This window comes from Equus asinus, chromosome 10 (genome assembly GCF_041296235.1).
Source record: "Equus asinus isolate D_3611 breed Donkey chromosome 10, EquAss-T2T_v2, whole genome shotgun sequence".
NCBI lineage: Eukaryota > Metazoa > Chordata > Mammalia > Perissodactyla > Equidae > Equus > Equus asinus.
In genome coordinates, this window is record NC_091799.1 from 62721519 (window position 1) to 62738622 (window position 17104).

Below are 17104 nucleotides of genomic sequence, written 5' to 3' on the forward strand. Positions count from 1 at the left end.
ATCAGTAAGGGGCCATAATCCTTGCAGGAGACCTCTGCTAGAGAGGAGTACGTGGTAAGCACCCCCATGGCTGAGTGGTGACCCAGCGGATCACTTTGCTAGTGTGCTAGGGCCACCACGACACAGTACCACACACTGGGCAGCTTCAACAGCAGAAGTGTCTCGTCTCACAGTTTTGGAGGCTGGAAGTCTGAGATCAAGGCGTGGGCAGGATTGGTTCCTTACAAGGCTTGTGAGGGAGATCCGCTCCAGACCTCCCCCTGGCTTCTGGTGGTTTTCTGGCAATCCTTGGTGTTCCTTGGCTTGTAGAAGCATCACCTCGATCTCCGCCTTCATCTTCACATGGCGTTGTCTGCATGTCTGTATCAGATTTTCTCTTCGTATTAGGACACCTGTCATAGCGGACCATCCTAATGATACTTGTCATATTGGCACAGCTTAATGACCTCATCTTAACTAATGACATCTTCAACAACCCTCTTTCCAAACAAGACCACATGCTGGGGAACTGGGAGTCAGGACCCCAATGTATGAATTTTGAGGAGGGGACATAGTTCAACCTGTGACACTCCCCATCTTATCCTGAGACAGAAAGTTTGCCTGATGGGACCATCCTGTCCTTATGTCCATCTTACTGCTGGCCAAGGGAAGGAACATGGACGTCAGACGGAGCTGGCCAAAGACCAGCCTAGGAGCCTGTCTCCACCTTCCTCAGGCCTCCCCTTAAGATGACCATTGTCCTGCAGTGTAAACCTCGGAGGCCTCTACTCCCTGCGGCCTGGAGGGAGGCCCTCTGCCAGCTGCCATCCTGCAGTCCTTGGGGTGGTTGTCCACCCCTCAGCTGGACCCCAACTGATTCACCAGGAAGGACAATCCAGGCCCTTTTATGTCCAGCGACAGCCCCTCACTGGTGGGAGCTTGTCAGCACCCCAATCTGGACTTTGCACAAACAGTGCTCCTTCGTGAAAACATCTACCCTGAAAAGCCAGAAAGTGGGAAATAGGCTCAAATGAATCGTTCCAGCCAGTGGGGGCTCACTGAAGGGGGGCTCAGATAGCATCCACTTCCGCCCGCAGTTGCCGATGGGCCAAAAGGAATTTCCAGAGAGCCCAGAGCAGGTGAATCTGCCAGCACCTAACTAGGACACCACGCGCACAGTTTCTGATACAAACACTTCGAGAAATAGAAATGACAAGATTCCCCCTGAGCGGCAACCTAACAGCACATGGACCTTTGACAGCCTCGGTGGGGGCTGTTCCAGAGCTGTTCCATTAGCATCAGCATGTGAACGCTGGTCCCCACCTCCCTGTCATGAGCCCTGTCCTCGGTGTTTTATAAGCTGGAGTACATCGGTGGGGCAGGCTCCCCAAGAGCTTCACACACACTTTAATTTGTGTGTATTTGCCCCTAGAAGGAGCGGTGAAGAACACAGGATGCTTTAGTTTTTACAACCCATGACATTCTGATTTACCAGAACTAGAACGGGAATAACTGAAAGGCAATGCTGTGAGCCTGGACGTGTGATCCCAACAAAACGTGTGCCCCAGTTTCCTCAAACTGTCTACAAATAATGCTCCCGTCTCAGCTGTGGCCAGGGTCAGAGGAGATAACGCTCGTGCCCTGCACCTAGTAGGTCCTCACTAAATGCAAAGAGAGTCTCAATTGAAGGAGGAAAACCTTCCAGCGGTTTGCAGGAGCGTTCAGGAAGCCCCACCCTGGGCTGCTTTCGCCGTCCTGCCTTCCTGTAGCGGGGTAGGGGGAAATGGGCTGTGGGGAGCCTGCTGCAGCCAGAGGCAGGGGACCAGGAGGATCTCAAAGTTTCCAGCACTCCCTGGGCGGCAGGGTGCTTCTGGGGCTCCCTTCCTCCTGCCCAGATTTAAATGACAGTACGAAATTTGCATTTAGTCCCCTCTGGGCCTGGCTCAGTGACCTAAGCCTCAGGTTTGAAATACTTCTGCTCCCGGGAACTGCAGGTTCAAATCCCAGAGGGTTTCTGCTCACCCTGGCATTCTTCTGAGACAGATCATTTGAATAAATGCAATTTAGTGACAGCAGCCCTTTCAGAGGAGGCCTCTGGAAAGGCGAGATGGAGGCCCTGTGGGAGGGCATGGAGGGTCAGAGCTTCATCCAGGTTTTCCCCATGTCCTTGCAGATGTCAAGCGTGCACTTAAAACTTTGGGGAAACGGGAGAAAGCTCACAGCGGATGCTGTGCCAAGGTCTGGACTCTCCTTGTCTTTACTTGTGAATCCTCTGTCATTTGCTTTTTCCCAACTCTCTCTGCCCTGCGAGTGGACATATTTCAAGAAGGGGAGCGCTTCTGCCTCAACTCTTTTCCAGATCTGGAGAAGGGTCTATCCCTCCAAGCCACAGCCATAAGAGGGATAGTTTAGCTCAGTGGTTACAGCTGTAGACGCTCCACCACCACCACCCCCCCCCCATCAGGTGACCTGTATGTAAATCCTGGCTTCTCCAAGTCCTACCTGTGTGGCCTGGGGCGTCTTCTATGGCCCACACCAACAACTATACTGGTCTCTGCATGTTTCAAAACTTCCCGTGTTATTGACTCTAAGGCATTGCCACATGCCCCACCGCCTGAGCTTGGGGACTTGGGATGAAGGCTCTCCCGGAGATCGCCCACAGCCCGAGCAGGGAAGCAAGGAAACACCAGAGCCAGCAAAGGCTTCGTAACTTTTGAGACAGACACTCAAAAGTCACTTCAATGATACTCCCTAAACTCCCCAACGTTCCCCACAGCCAGTGACAATTTATATGGCTTTTAGGGGTCACCGTTCTCAGGGCTCTGAGTATAAAGGGCTATGGAGAGACACCAAGCAGGGGAGAAAGAGAGGGACCCTGTCTCAGTTGGAGTCCCCAAGAAGATGGAGATGAGTTAGCGTGTGGGATGTTGCTTAGGGCTTGTTCCTGGAATCAATGCCTGCAGAGGAAAAGGGAAAGAGCAGGTCGGGCAGAGGGAGAGATTGAGCAGTCATAAGGTCTCAACGGAGGCCTCAGCTGACGTACAGGGAGCTGGGGTGCCCTAGAGAGTTGTCCTAAGCTGGGAGGGAGCCAGGCCTTTGTACTTCCTGTGTGGATTAGTCATTAGACACGGGCTGCTCCCGGAAGGGGCCTGGCTCTGGGCAAGGCAGCTCTCCCAGCAGAGGCAGTCTCCAAGCAGTGCCGATAGCTGAGGACTCTCTTCCAGGAGGCACGCCCCCGACTGGGAGAGTAAGCCCTCCAGACACAGGGGCTTACAGCAAGGACCACAGGGTCCACCACAATCCCCCACCCAGGTGACCTCTTTCTTCATGAGTAGAAATATCATTCACCACATTTTGGGGACCAGAGATCTTTCACCATTAGCACAATGAAAAGAGAGGATTTCCTTTTGGCCAGGGGTACTCCCAGGCTTAATCCTGCCACTGAATCTAGGACTGCGCACCAGTCACCCAATTCACTAGCAAACAGCAGCAAGATTTCAAATTGTAGAGTCCTGAGTTAGAAGGGAACCAAAAGGTCACATGATGGAACTTTCATCCAAGGCAAAGACTCCCATCACCTCCCCAGCAGAAGGTCTTCCAGCCTCTGCCTGACTGTTCTAATGCCTGGACTGGGGCAGGGGCTCCCTCTACCCCGGGCCTGACACCTGTATTTATTAACAGTCCTTTCTAACATTATTATCAACATCCCAGGAAAGATCACTGGTAACTCATAAGACAAATCCCTCATTTGCGTAGATGATCCTTCAGCTATCTGAAGACAAATATTCTGTTTCTTTCCATGGGTACCATCCATGCACTTACCCAACATCTGTTCACTCATTTGACTCACGTTGCCCTTGTGCCTTCTGTCAAGCCCTTTCACGGACATCGAGTTATTCAGTCTTCATAAGAGGATAAGGATAAGGATAAGAATAACGCTGATGGGTAGTTTACATCCCTGGCTCTTGCCCTGGGAAATCAGGGAAGGTTTCACAGAAGAGGGAGGCACTGAGTTGGATGTGGAAGAATGACTGGGATTCCAGAGGGGATGGCATTCCAGGCTGGAGGAGTAGGACTTATGAAGACCTGGAGCTTCAGAGAGCTTGGCACATTTGGGGAAAACCTGTCATATGACTAGAGTGGTGGTTCTTAACTGAGGTCATTGCTCCCAGGGGGACATTTGGCAATGTCTGGAGTCATTTTTGTCACAACTAGAGGCAGGTACTACTGGTATCTAGTGAGTTGAGACCAGTAATGCTGCTAAACATCCTACAATGCACAGGACAGCCCCCACAACAAAAAGTTACCCGGCCAAAAATTTCAATAGTGCTGAGGTTGAGAAAACCCAGGCTAGAGCTTGGGGAGAGGGCAGGGATGGTGACTGGGGAAATTGGAACCAGATTCTGAAGTGCCCAGCTAAGAGTTTTAATATCTTCCTGTTATCTGAAGGATTTCAGAGCCAAGATTTGGTAAGAAAATTGAAGAATGATCTAGAATGAGCCAAGTCTGGGATCTGGGAGACTGTCTGGAAAGTGTCGGGATTGTCATTCATTCTTTCACTCATCATTTATCAAAGAGTTAATGAGCATCTGTTATGTGTGCTAGGGTCTGTGCTGGTCCCTGGGATGTAATGATGAGTAACAACTTTCCAGCACGTGTCAGTTACCAGCAGCCTTTGGGCCCATGACACCCTGAAGTAATGCAGGGACAAGCCACCTTTTCCCACTCCTGTCTATTTCATGTTAACCTTGTTGCTGGAAGAGCCCTTAGACATGAGGCCCAACTCCATCTTACAGGTGAAACCCCCAAGGCCAGAAGGGCTCAGGGACTTTGCCAAGATCCCCCAGCTGGGTAAGGATCCAACCAAAGCTGGTGGAAAACTCCAGCCCTGAGCACCAGAGAGCAAAGGCAGAGCCTATGTTCCATCCTCCCCCTAAATTTCACATTCTTCAAGTTGAGGTGCCCCTGACCACTTCCGTGGCCAGAACACTTCTGAGGCCAGGGCAGCCTTGGGTTAGATTGATCTGGAAGCATTTCAGCCCCACGTTGCCTCTTCTCCCACAATGAGGTCTCTGGGGAGGCTGAAGTCCATCCAGGAAGCAAAGGCAAGCTGGGGATGAGGCCTGGGAATTCCACCAGTGAGAGGGCAGACAGCCTGCCAGCCCTGCCGACTGGGACATGAAGGCCAACATAGGGGGTGACACGGAGTCTCACCTGGGCGTTCCCTTGTCTAACCAGTTGTTAAACAGGACTCTTCCTGTCTCTCAGTGTTGCCTGAGGCCCCCAAACTGAGAACAATAGATGCTCAAAACCTCACCCTCTAGAGTGAGGTGTTGGGTCATCCAGCAAACAGCCTCGTCTTAGTCTTATCCGTAGCCTGCAGGTGGTGTGGGTGAATGCCGGGAGAACCGGTTTGGAGTCCAGGAAGTTGAAGAGGCTGGTAGGAAGGATTTCTTTAGAGAGCGTGGTCAGACAGAGGCTGTCCCTTAGGGGAGGAGGGAAAGTGAGGAGGCAATTGAAGGGGTCCTCAAGGAAGCCACTCTAGACGGGCGCTTGATTCGTCTCCAGGAATTAGGGTGGACGTAGAGGCTGACTCCTGACTCACAAATGCAAAGTAGCGGAGCTGGGAGGCAAAGCTCTGGCTGAGTGAGATGGTGCCTGCATCCAGATGGGCCCTAGGAACAGTGCCAGCTGGAGGGGAAGGCAGAAAGGGAGGAGGGGACGCCAACAGAGGATGGGCTTCTAGAAACCAGGAGGCGGAAGAAGCACACCAGAGAAGAATTGCCCACGGCGAGATACTACAGACGGGAGATCCCCAGGAATGGGACGAGTGTCCAAAGAACCCGTCAAAGCACCCCACATTCAGGATAATCCCAGAATGCCGCGACTCCAGATTATAACCTCATCACCCGGATTCCGTGCCCTTTGTTTCAGATGCCCCCTTGCCCCCAGGCCAGACCCTGAAAAGGACAAAAGAATAGCAGGCTGAATAAGAGGAGGTGCAACAGGCAAAGAGACCTTCCACCGCAGGCTTCCAAGACCAAATCAGGCCAAGAAGGGGGTGTGTGTGCAGGTGGGTGTGTGTGAGTTATGGGGGCAGATAGGGCCAAAGAACTTGTGGATAATAAACTATTTTGGATGATGAAACTAAGCTTGAGCGGAAAGTCAGGGGACTTCAGAGCCGTGGGCGGAAGAACCAGGGTGTAGCATGGATTAGAAGGGACGACGCTTGCACTTTATTGAGTTCTACTCAGTCGATAAACGGATTACATTTGTTCAGAGAAGCCCAGAGCTTCCTGGGCTGGTCATGCCCTGGTCGAGCACTGGAGAAAACATGAGGAAGGGTTGGCCCAGTGTCAGAAGGCACTGCTCCACGTCCTGGGTTCCACTGTGGCCTCTGGGTACCAGGGAGGAACCATGCCACTGGGCCTTTTGGTGATGAAGATGACAAGCCAGGACTTGGCTCTCCACAAAGAAAATCCCAGGCCTCAGAACCGGGTCGAAGGCCATGGCCCTGACTGCAGCCCAGCCCTGCCCGCCAGGAGACTCGGCCTGGCTCACACCACGTGCCAGGATGTTGGCCCTCCCTCCCTTCCCACATGGAGATCTGAGTGGAAGTGGCCTTTCTTCCCCCTCTGCTGATGAGAATGTGTTGGCAGTGAGCCTTTTCAGCGTGCGTTTCCTTCCCAGGGAAGCTGATGCCTTCACAAATGAATTCCTTGCCTTGACACCGAGAATAGCTGCTACCTCTCTCTCCTCACTGAGGCCCCCTCTGTTCTGGGTCCTGTGAAAACAATGCCTGGGGTCACTTTTGTCCCAGCAAAGCAGGAACTGGCCAGCTTCGTGCTCAGGGCATGGGTGGAAATCCCCCACCGGCCCTGCAGGGCCCCAGCTGTGGGGACCCCAGGGAAGAACTTAGATTGGGCTGTCAGGACAGGGAGGCGGGGGACCAGGGCCAGGTTCTTCATCAGTGGTCTCCAGGAAAAGTCAATAACGAGTCTCTTATTCAGACCAGCAGTGTGACCGTGGAGACGTGACTTCACATTTCTGAATCTCAATCCCTTCATCCATAAAGTAAGGATAATAATGTGAACTCAGGGAGTCGTTGGGATGATTAAATAAGAAAAAGTATGGAAATTACTAGCTTAATAATCAAAAACCCCCCATGACTTGGGCAGCCATCCTTGGTCGCCCCACTTTATGCCTGTGTGCCTATCAGCTCATCGTCCCATTGGCTATTCTCCAAAGGCTGTGTGGGAGGTGGGAAGACAGCCTGTGGTCAGTTATGAGGCATTGCTAGGGCAGGCTGCTGGCAGCCCCGTCCCGTCCCCGGTAGAATACAGTCAAAGGGCTGGACCTTGTCCTTCCAGCTTTACAATCAATCTTCTCTTACACCCTCCGTGAGCTCTCTCAGTGAGCGAGACTTAAACCAAGTGTAGTCACAGGTGGCCCCTGGATTAGCCAGGCTGCTGCCAAACTGTTGATACCCAGTTGAGAGGGTGGGAGAGGAAGAGGTGGCACCTTCCCATGTCCAGAGTGCTCACAACACCCTGTCCAAGATGCTGATGTGCCGAACCACACAACCTTCTCTTCCGCAGGGCACCCATTTTTCTGAGTTCCCTTGAAATTTAGTCCCCTCCTTGTGCCTTCATCAAATGTGTTAATATTACACTGACTATGCCACTATGAAGTAGATGCTTCCACAGGCCTGGAGAGACCTCAGTGTCCTCTTGTTACATGTTGATTTAATTAGTGTAACATTTACAGCCTCCAACGGACTGAGTGGCGGGGAATACTGGACATAGTGCCAGCCTCCTGAGGCCTCAGATCACCCCAGCTGTCAGCCCCTTAGAAACCCCCGCACGCAGAAGATCTCCGGCCCAGTGGAAGGGGCAGTCTGGCCTCTGAGTCAGAATGACAGCAGCATCGATGTCTGAAAAACTACATCTCTGGCTTCTTCTAAGCTGTTATTTGACGTGTGCCACAGCCGAGGGAGGAGCCAGGAGCCAACTCAGAGCAAGAATCTGGGGGACCAGGGAGCAGCTGCCCAGAAGAATTAAAAGGGATAAAGACAAGAGTTCAGATCTGAGGCTGCTCAGAGTGGAACTGTTCACACGGTGCTAGGTTGTCCGGCTGCACTCTGCTGCTGGAAATGAAGTGTGCGTCTTGCCAAATCGCAACAATAGTCAAATTTTGTGCCGTGAGTCATCTTCATGTCTTCATTGTTAAATCCTGGGTCGGTGGGTAGGGATTCCAACTATGACTTGCTCTTGCTGGGCTTCCCCAGGTGGATACAGGCTTCGGCACTGGGCCTGGGATGCAGCGGAGGCCGGGCTTGCAGCTTCACAACAGAAATCTAGCAGGTACGGTTCTCCAGGCCCAACGGTGGCAGAAGGGAGTGTGGTGATGTGTGACATTCCCAAACTGTTTGAGAGCTCTAGAATTGGCCATTCCTTATGAGTGCAAATGACAGGGGGTCACTGTAACCCAAGAACCTGCTCAGGCCACACAAGCTAGGGCTGATGCAAAGCATCTGAGAGATCGGGAAAGACTAAAGAGGCCCAGATGCCATATTAGAGAGAAAAAACTGGTTTGTGAGCTACCTCAAGACTTGACCTTTTCTGAGTCCGGTCTGGGTGGACCCCTACAAGAAACCCTTCTCTTCTGAGGTAACTGAAGAGTCTCTGTTTCATGATCCAGCAGGAGCCCTCATTAACGTCTTCAGCCAAAGAAACAATGGAAGGCTGAGAACACCTTGAACATACAAGAGCTTCTCATGGCTGTGGCACCCTGAGCTGTGCCCTTTGGGAATGAAATGCCTCCATTTATTGAGCACCTCCTCTCTCCAGAGCCTGAGAGGGAGGCCCTCTTTACACGTGATATTCTTCAAGCCTCACAAGAACTAGGTGGGGTAGATATCATGAACTCCATTTTGTGGATGAGGAAACAGATGATCCAAAATGGCTTTTTAAAAATCCAAGGCTGGAATGCTCATACATTACTAGTAGAAACATAAAATGGTGTGGCCATTTTGGAAAACAGTCTGATGGCTCCTCAAAATGTTAAACCTAGAGTTATCATATGACCCAGCAGTTCTACTCTCAAGTATACACCCAAGAGAATAGAAAACATATGTCCACACAAAACTTGTACATGAATGTTCATAGTAGCATTATTCATAATAGCTAAAAGTAGAAACAATCCAAATGTCCATCAACTGACCAATGGATAAAAAAATTGTAGTATATCCATATAATGGAATATTATTCAGCAATAAAAAGGAATGAAGTTCTGATATATACTACAAGATGCATGAACCTTGAAAACATAATGCTAAGTGAAAGAAGCCATACACAATAGACCACATTTGATTCCATTTACATGAAATGTCCAGGGTAAGCAAATCTATAGAGACAAAAAGCAGGTTATGGTTTCCTAGGGCAGAGGGTAGAGACAACTGGGATGGAGTATGGGGTGACTGGGCATGGGGTTTCCTTTTAGAGTCTTGAAAATATTCTAACATAAGATTATGGTGATGGTTGCATAGCTCTGTAAAATATACTAAAACCATTGAATTATACACTTTAAATGGATGAATTTTATGGTATGTAAGTCATATCTCAAGAAAACTGTTTTTAAAAAATAACATGGCTGATTGAACCCTAATGGATATCTGTGCCTACAATGTACTCTTTGAATTTAATGTTTCGGGCTGCGTTTCCAAGAAGAGCAAAACCAAGGTTATCTATGTGTTATGGTAGAGAGCACAGAGCTCTGGTAACAGGAAGATCTGGACTTGTGTGACCTTGAGCAAGTTATTTAGTCCCTCTGTGCCAATTTCTAAGACTTTTATGAAGATGAAATGGGGTAATACCTGTCACAAGTTCCTGTACAGACTTGTGTGGTTGAATATATGTTAATTATACCCTCCCATTTCCTGGAAAGGAGACTCGAAAGAACAAGCCAGGGTCCCAGCCCTGAAAAAGGATGAGGGCATGAGTCACAAGACCACAACAGACATTTAGGAGGAAGGACAAAGCTGATGCCTGTCATAACTCCTATGGCCCCATGTGAAGACTCAGGTTCCAGAACAACTCTGAAATTCCAGACTTGGGTCCAATCAACAGCCAAGCGATGATGCTGAGCTTCAGGCTGGGGGAGCTTGAGATATTAAACCCCTCTTTGCCCTGTGTATGCCTGGTTCTGCAACTTATGGGAAGCCTGAGGAGGCTGTGGAGGCTCCATCTGTAGGGAGTGGGGGACTTCAGAAGCAGGGCTGGAAGGTGGGATGTTTTCAAAGCAAGAAACAGAGAAATATGAGTAATCTCAATCCTTTAAAGACTGTCCACTTCTCAAATGGCCATTTGAATCTATAAAGACTGTTTCCTTGTTGAGAAATGGTCCCCAAAAATGCTATATGGATGGGAGAAAGAAGGTTGCCCTACTTAGATCATCTACAGCTTCATAACTTTTCATTTATCTCATTTACTCCCCAAAGATCCCCATTCCAAAGTCCAAATTCTAGGCCAGTGGGCTCAGAACACTCCTTTTCCCCCAGAGCTTAGAGGGCAAAGGAGGAAGCAAGCCCTCTCCATTCAGTCTCTGCTGACCCTTCTTTGTTCTACTGTGTCTTTAGCACTTGTTTTGAAAGAGAGACAGGGAAAGAAGAGAAAAAACATATAGGTGTATAGTCAAAACCTCAGCTGCTGATTTTCAATTCAGTCAGCCCACTTAAGACTCAGGAATAGCAGCATGCTTAGTGATGTGGGAGAAAGACAGATAATGGTAAGCGCCTCACAGAATCGCTGTGGAGGTAGAAGACGGCGACCCAGTTGAACAAATTGTAGATTTGGAGTCAAGTGGAAATAGGCCTATGTCTGAAACTTCCTTAACCCTCAGACACCAACCTCAAAAGGCTGTTATGAAATATCACTTGTAAAATGCCTAGCACAGTGTCTGGCATTAAGAGGCCTCAGTAAATGGTAGGAAAAGAGAAGCACATGACACAGTGATGGGCGCAGTCATAGATCCTGCTCTGTAGATCCTGTTTCTCACGGATGATGGGGGTCAGATAGCCAAGATGTGACTGAGAAGAAGCCAGGGGCGTGCCAGGGCATGGAAGGGTCTAGAAGAGCCCAGTGCAGAAGAAGCCAGAGGAGGGCTGTTGGACACGTAGGTTGCTTAGTCTGGCAACCTCAGGCCAAGGTCAATTTTGGCTCCAACCCTCAGAACTGAGGCGTTTCTGTCCTGGTTGGAAGCTTCCAGTGAGGGAAACGCCCCACCCCCAGGTTGGCTGCAGAAGGAAGCCACACACTCCCTCGGGGGAACTGGCAGCCTGGCAGGAGGAGGGCACAACCTGACGCGTGCATTTACAACTGTGGAAGGGACGAAACACCCAACAGTGATCAGCAAAACTGGACCTCACTTGGCAAGCAGCTGCCCCATCCAGCCCATTCAAAAAGTTCAGAATTCTGCAAGGCGCATAGAAATGCAGCCGTTTGGAATGATTCAACAGCCGACTCTTCTCCTGGCTCAGTCTGAGGCTTCCATTGAGCCTTTAGATTCAATAATAAAGAAGGAGGCCACCGTTTACATCCCAAGTCCTTTGTGCAGACTGTTCCTGCCTCAGTGGGTTGCAGGTTGTCCGCAGAGAAAAAAAGACAGTCGCTTTTATTAACCCTCTTTGTGGGCCTCAGCTTGTCCCCAGCCTTCTCTGATGACAAGCTTTTCTCCCTCCAGTCGGGCACATTCATCTCGGAAGCCAGAGAGGAGAAGGTTTCAAATCAAGGCAAAGGGTACCTGGTGAGAGGCGAGAGGTGAGCTGGTGGGGCGGGGCAGAGATGAGGACCAGGGAGCACGTCCTTAAGAGAAGGTGATTCCCACCAGGGCCTTAAAGGTTCTACGAGGAGAAGAAAACAGTGTGTGGCTCTTTAGGCAGCTTAGTATGACGGCCTGGAGACCAGCAAAGGGAGCTCAGAGGCAAGCTACAGGCACCAAAACGGAACGACCCAGAAAAATAAAGAAAAAAGTGCTGTGAACTTGAGGCTCATAAAGATGTACCAAAACCTGGGATAAAAATAGCTTATGGTTCAGTTAATGTAAGCACATGGCATGAAATTTTGAAGAGTGAAAAGTAAGGCTTCCCTTCCACCCCCATATCTTCACTAAGCAGATCCCCCCTCTAGAAGTAAGCGTTGTTAACAATTTTGTGTATATTCTTCAAGAGATAATCTCTGTATCCATAAGCACATTATATAAAATCTTCCCCACCCCATAAATAGTGGTCTACTGTACATGTTGTTCTGACTTGCTTTTTTTTTCTACTTAACAATATATCTTGGGAATTACTCAATAGTTCTGCATAATTATTTACAACTAAACATATTTATATTATTGTCACTTATCTGCTATAAAAAGTATCATTTGGGCCAGTCCTGGTGGCCTGGCGGTTAAGTTCGGCATGCTCTGCTTAAGCGGCCTGGGTTTGGATCCCGGGCACGGATCTACACCAATTGTCTGTTAGTGGCCATGCTGTGGTAGTGGCTCACATAAAAAGAAAAAAAAGAAGAAGACTGGCAACAGATGTTAGCTCAGGGTGAATCTTCCTCAGCAAAAGAAAAAAAAAAGTATCATTTGAATTTCAGCTCTAAAATGTTTGTAAGTCAGTGTGTTTGGTGTCTTTTTTCCTTCCAGAACCTCACATCTTGGTGAAATATATTATTTCTACATTAAGATCATATATGACACATTCTGTATTACAACCATAATTTCCACAGATGTGTTAATTCTTTGTCTGACAGTTGAATGGATTCAGTACTCACCACTGTTCCTCTTGCCGAAGTTTCTCCACTGATCTCATTGTTAACCAAAATTTGCCTTGTAGTTTCTTCAAAAAGTGGTCAACCAGCTTCAAAAAGTTGGTCTTGCATATTTGAAAAGGTTTGTCTTCTGCTTTTACGTTTGATCAACGTTTGCTGGGTATAAAACTGTTGGATTCCTCACATTTTCTTCCTATGATTTAAAAAGTGTTGACCATTGCTGTGAAGAAGCTTAATATCAGCCTGGTGCTTCTCCTTGTACAGGTGACTGTTCCTCCTCCTTAGGATGCTCACAGGATTCCTTATCTTTGAAGTCTAGTTACCCTGCTGTGATTTGATGCTCAGTGTACCAATTTTCCTTGGGACATGGTATGCCCTTTCGTAGTAGAAATTCAAGTCTTTTCCATTCCTGGAAATACTCTTGAATAGTATCTTTGAGTATTTATTTTCTTCCATTTGCTTGGTTCTTTTCTATGTGGATACTATTTGTGGATTTCATTTAACTGATGTCTCTATTATTTTCATGTTACTCTTCTCAAATTCTACATTATTTCCAATTCATTTGGCTTGCTTTTCACTCCTTTCGTGTCCTTCTTGTATTTCCGGCAGTGTTTATTGCCTTTTGTGCTTATTCCAACGCGGGCTTCATTCCTCTCTGTCTCTGTGGACGTTCCCAGCTCCTGGGCCGTACGGTCCAGTGTTAAAAGGAGGGGCTCTGAAGTCAAGGTTTGACGCCACTCCCCAGAACCTAACTCTGGTTAAGTTACTTGACTTTTGGTATCTCATCTCTAAATTGAGGAAAAGGAGAGCATTTACCTTAAAGGGCTGTGTAGGGATTGATGAGTTGATACATAAAAGCACTCTGAATCATCATGGGCACAGTTTAAATTCTGTGAGTTGGCAAAAAGAAATGATGATGATGAAAACAGTAACAACAACAATAATAGCAGTAATAATAATAATAATCACTATTTCTTCCCTGAGCTCTTATGTCTCTGCTTTCAGCTCGTAGATCAACTTGTAACATTTTTTGAATTCATGGTGATATGGTCGTGTTTTCATCTACTTGATGGCCACATTTTTCTGGTGCCTGTTTTTATTATTTTTCTTCCTCCTTTCCTCGAGTTTCTCTTGTAATACTTTTGTATAGATCCTGTATTGATTCTTTTTTAGATTATTACCTATGTTTCAGAGGCCAATTCTTCCTGGACCAGCCTTTGCGGGAGAGTCCCACGGGCAGGCCAGCCTGGGTTTCAAACCAGCGGAGACAGTCCGCAGGATCACAGAGCTGTGTATGTGACTGAACTGTTTTGTCCTTCCCTGAAATCAACTGTCACAAGGCTCTGTGCTTCCCATCCTCTCCCACAAATTGCCTCCTTCAAACATGATTTCTGTGTGTTCCTCATTCTGCCTCACTTCTCTGCCACTTGTGGTATCAGGCAGGGGCCAGAGAAGCTCCCGCACCTGCTGATGGACTCCAGTGCCGCTGGCTCAAATGCGAGGGGTGGGCGGTTGAGCCCCTCGGGGGGTGAGAGAAAATTCTGCTCTTCCAACACGGCCTGAGAGGTACAGATGGAGACTTCCTCCCTCAGGGTCTTCCTGTACCGCTAAGGAGCTGTGCTCCATTTGGCAGCCCTTCCTCATCGACTATGGTTGGGGTCACAAGATGCCTCTTCGTTTCATCTAAGACAGAATATGAGTTTCTGTTTCTTGATTTCCTTCTTTGTTTCTGGTGGGGTTGTGGCTTGTCAGAGAAGAGAGCAGAGCGCCAGCAATGCCTCTGTTTTTGAGAGCAGTTAGGAGGAGTTAGACCGCATAAGGCAGCCACAGTGAGGGAGGGAGACCTCCGAGGACCTCATGGGCATTGAAAGGCCTTAGGCCATTGGTAAATTCGCCTTCCCTGTGCAGCAAAGCCCACCTTACCATGGCTTTACATGAGCCCTCAGAGATCCGGATCCTGCTCTAGGTGAAATAAAGCATTTTTACCACCTCATACAATCTCCTTATGCTTACGTGCTCCACACCATAACAACTGCTGTTACAGCTTTAATCGGAAAAGCGAGAGGAGCCAGGCACCACTCTCCTCTGGTGATTTGTTGTTAAAAAGTTATATTCCCTCACTGACTACCAGGCAGTGAGCCTGTGTCCCCTTGGAGTTACCAGAACCAGAACCACCAACTGGTGGATAACAGAAAAGAATATTTTTAAATGTCTCCTTAATTAAAAAAAAAAAAAAAACATGAGCGAGCTTGTCTGGTTTCCTCTTTACTGCACTTGAGGAGGGTCCCACGGGGACTCCTGAGTCACCATGTCAGCAAGGCAGAAAGTCATTTGCTACCTGGCGTGAGATCATGGCTGGTTGGAAATGCCTCGCAAACACGGGAAGCCACTTGCTCTGCGGAGGTTCCTGCGTTCAGCGAGACCAAGTCCCACAGAGAAGCCTCGGAGGGCGCAGACGGCCTCCTCAAAGACACTGCTTTTGTAAAGCACGTGGTGGAACTTCAGGCTGTCAGACAACTGCTCAGAGAAAGAGGCACCTGCGAAGGTCATGGGGAGAGAGACGCACACCGCTCCCTCTTCAATTTCACCTGAACCGCTGGCAGGATATTCGTGAAAACCCAGCAGGACCTGAAGGGCGAGGAGACCTTGAGTGTGAAGTCTCTGCCTCGCAGTTTAGAGAGATGTTTTTCACACATCATCATCAGTTCTGAGTCCCCCAAATCTGCTAGAGTGACAGCAATCAAAATTGATTTCAGGAATTTCATCCACAAATTAAATTTACTGGTTCCCAATATGGAAGCTCAGTGGTTTTGTCTTGCTGCCCGTGAGGGGACCGAAGGTTTTCAGGTATGACATGTAAAAGACAAAAAGCATTTGATCATCTGGCACAATTGAATGGTTTACGAGTGGACACAGGGGGCCGTTTCAGCTCTGAGGGCCAGACTCGGCAGGGTCCTCTGAAACTGCTGGGGCCACTTACTCAGTGTGCTTTTAGGAAGGTTCATGTCCTCCACTGTCTGATTTTCTCCAGGCTCATTGGGGTTTCTTAGGTGCTGTGTACATGGGCTGAGGTATTGATTGCCATAGGAAGCCATCCCTGTCTAAAATTTTGTTCCAAGAGAGCTCTTTTGCTGATTGTTTTCTGGTCTCTACTCATGGTTTTCACCTAGAGAGAGTTCACCCAGCGTCTAGCCCATAGGTCTTATCTGTGGGCGGCGGCACTCCCTGACCATGATGACAAACACTCTTTCTCTGGGTGACACACGGGAATCCCAAAGAGAGAAATGTTTGTGTGAAGGGCTGCTGGCAGAGAAGAAGGCAGTGTTCTGATGGCCAGGGAGCGATCTGGCTTGGCCAGCAGCCCACCCCCAGCCTCCTTTTTCTGGTCCATCTTGTTTCATAATCGACCCTTTATGTAGATCTGGGAATGTTGGATGTGAAGGCAAAATAAAAATGATCTTTAAAACTGAGCTTCCTTATACAGATTCCTATGTCCCCAACTAAGAGGGTCAGAATCACTGGGTCTGGGTTGGGGTCCAGGCGTGAGCGTGTCTGCAGCCACTCAGGTGGTTCTAATGTAGGTGGTCCAGGACCATGCTCTGATAATCACTGCAATACAAGCTGATTCATAGATTAAGGAGAATATAATGTATTTCGCTAACATAAAAAAAACATTAATGGGCTCATACTTGCCTTCCACTGTCTGCTCCTAACCACTGAGAGGTGATATGCTAGCAGGATCGGGACCAGTCCACCGGACCCAGAGATGGAAAATGAGGATGTGCTCTGGACCGCCTACCTTGTTTTCAAACACACACACACACACATAAAGTGACACCTACACACATAAAATTGTGTTTCCTTGGCTCAAATGAAGATAAAATTGATCATGTCACGTTGCTCTATTGAGTGAAAATTTGAAACAGTTGTTGAAGAATTCCACCCACCTTGCTTGATCCATTTTAAAACCCATTGTGGCATCTTTTCTTGAGGGTCGGAACATGTCTTACATTTCTCTGGGTCCTCTGCAGTGCTAGGAACGTGCTCGGTACACACAAGAATTAATCCCATGAGAGCAATAGAGCACAGTTGCTTATGAGGGTGGCTTGGGAGTCAGTTGCCTGGCTTTGAATCTGCCACTTTACTGGCTGGGTAGCTTTGGACAACCTTTCTGTGACTCGGTTTCTTCATCAGTAAAATAGGAAAGATAGCAATAATACATGCCTCATAGGATTGTTGCGAGTGATAAATTAGTTAATATAATGTACATAGATCAGTGCCTGACACAGAGTAAGGGCTAAATGTGC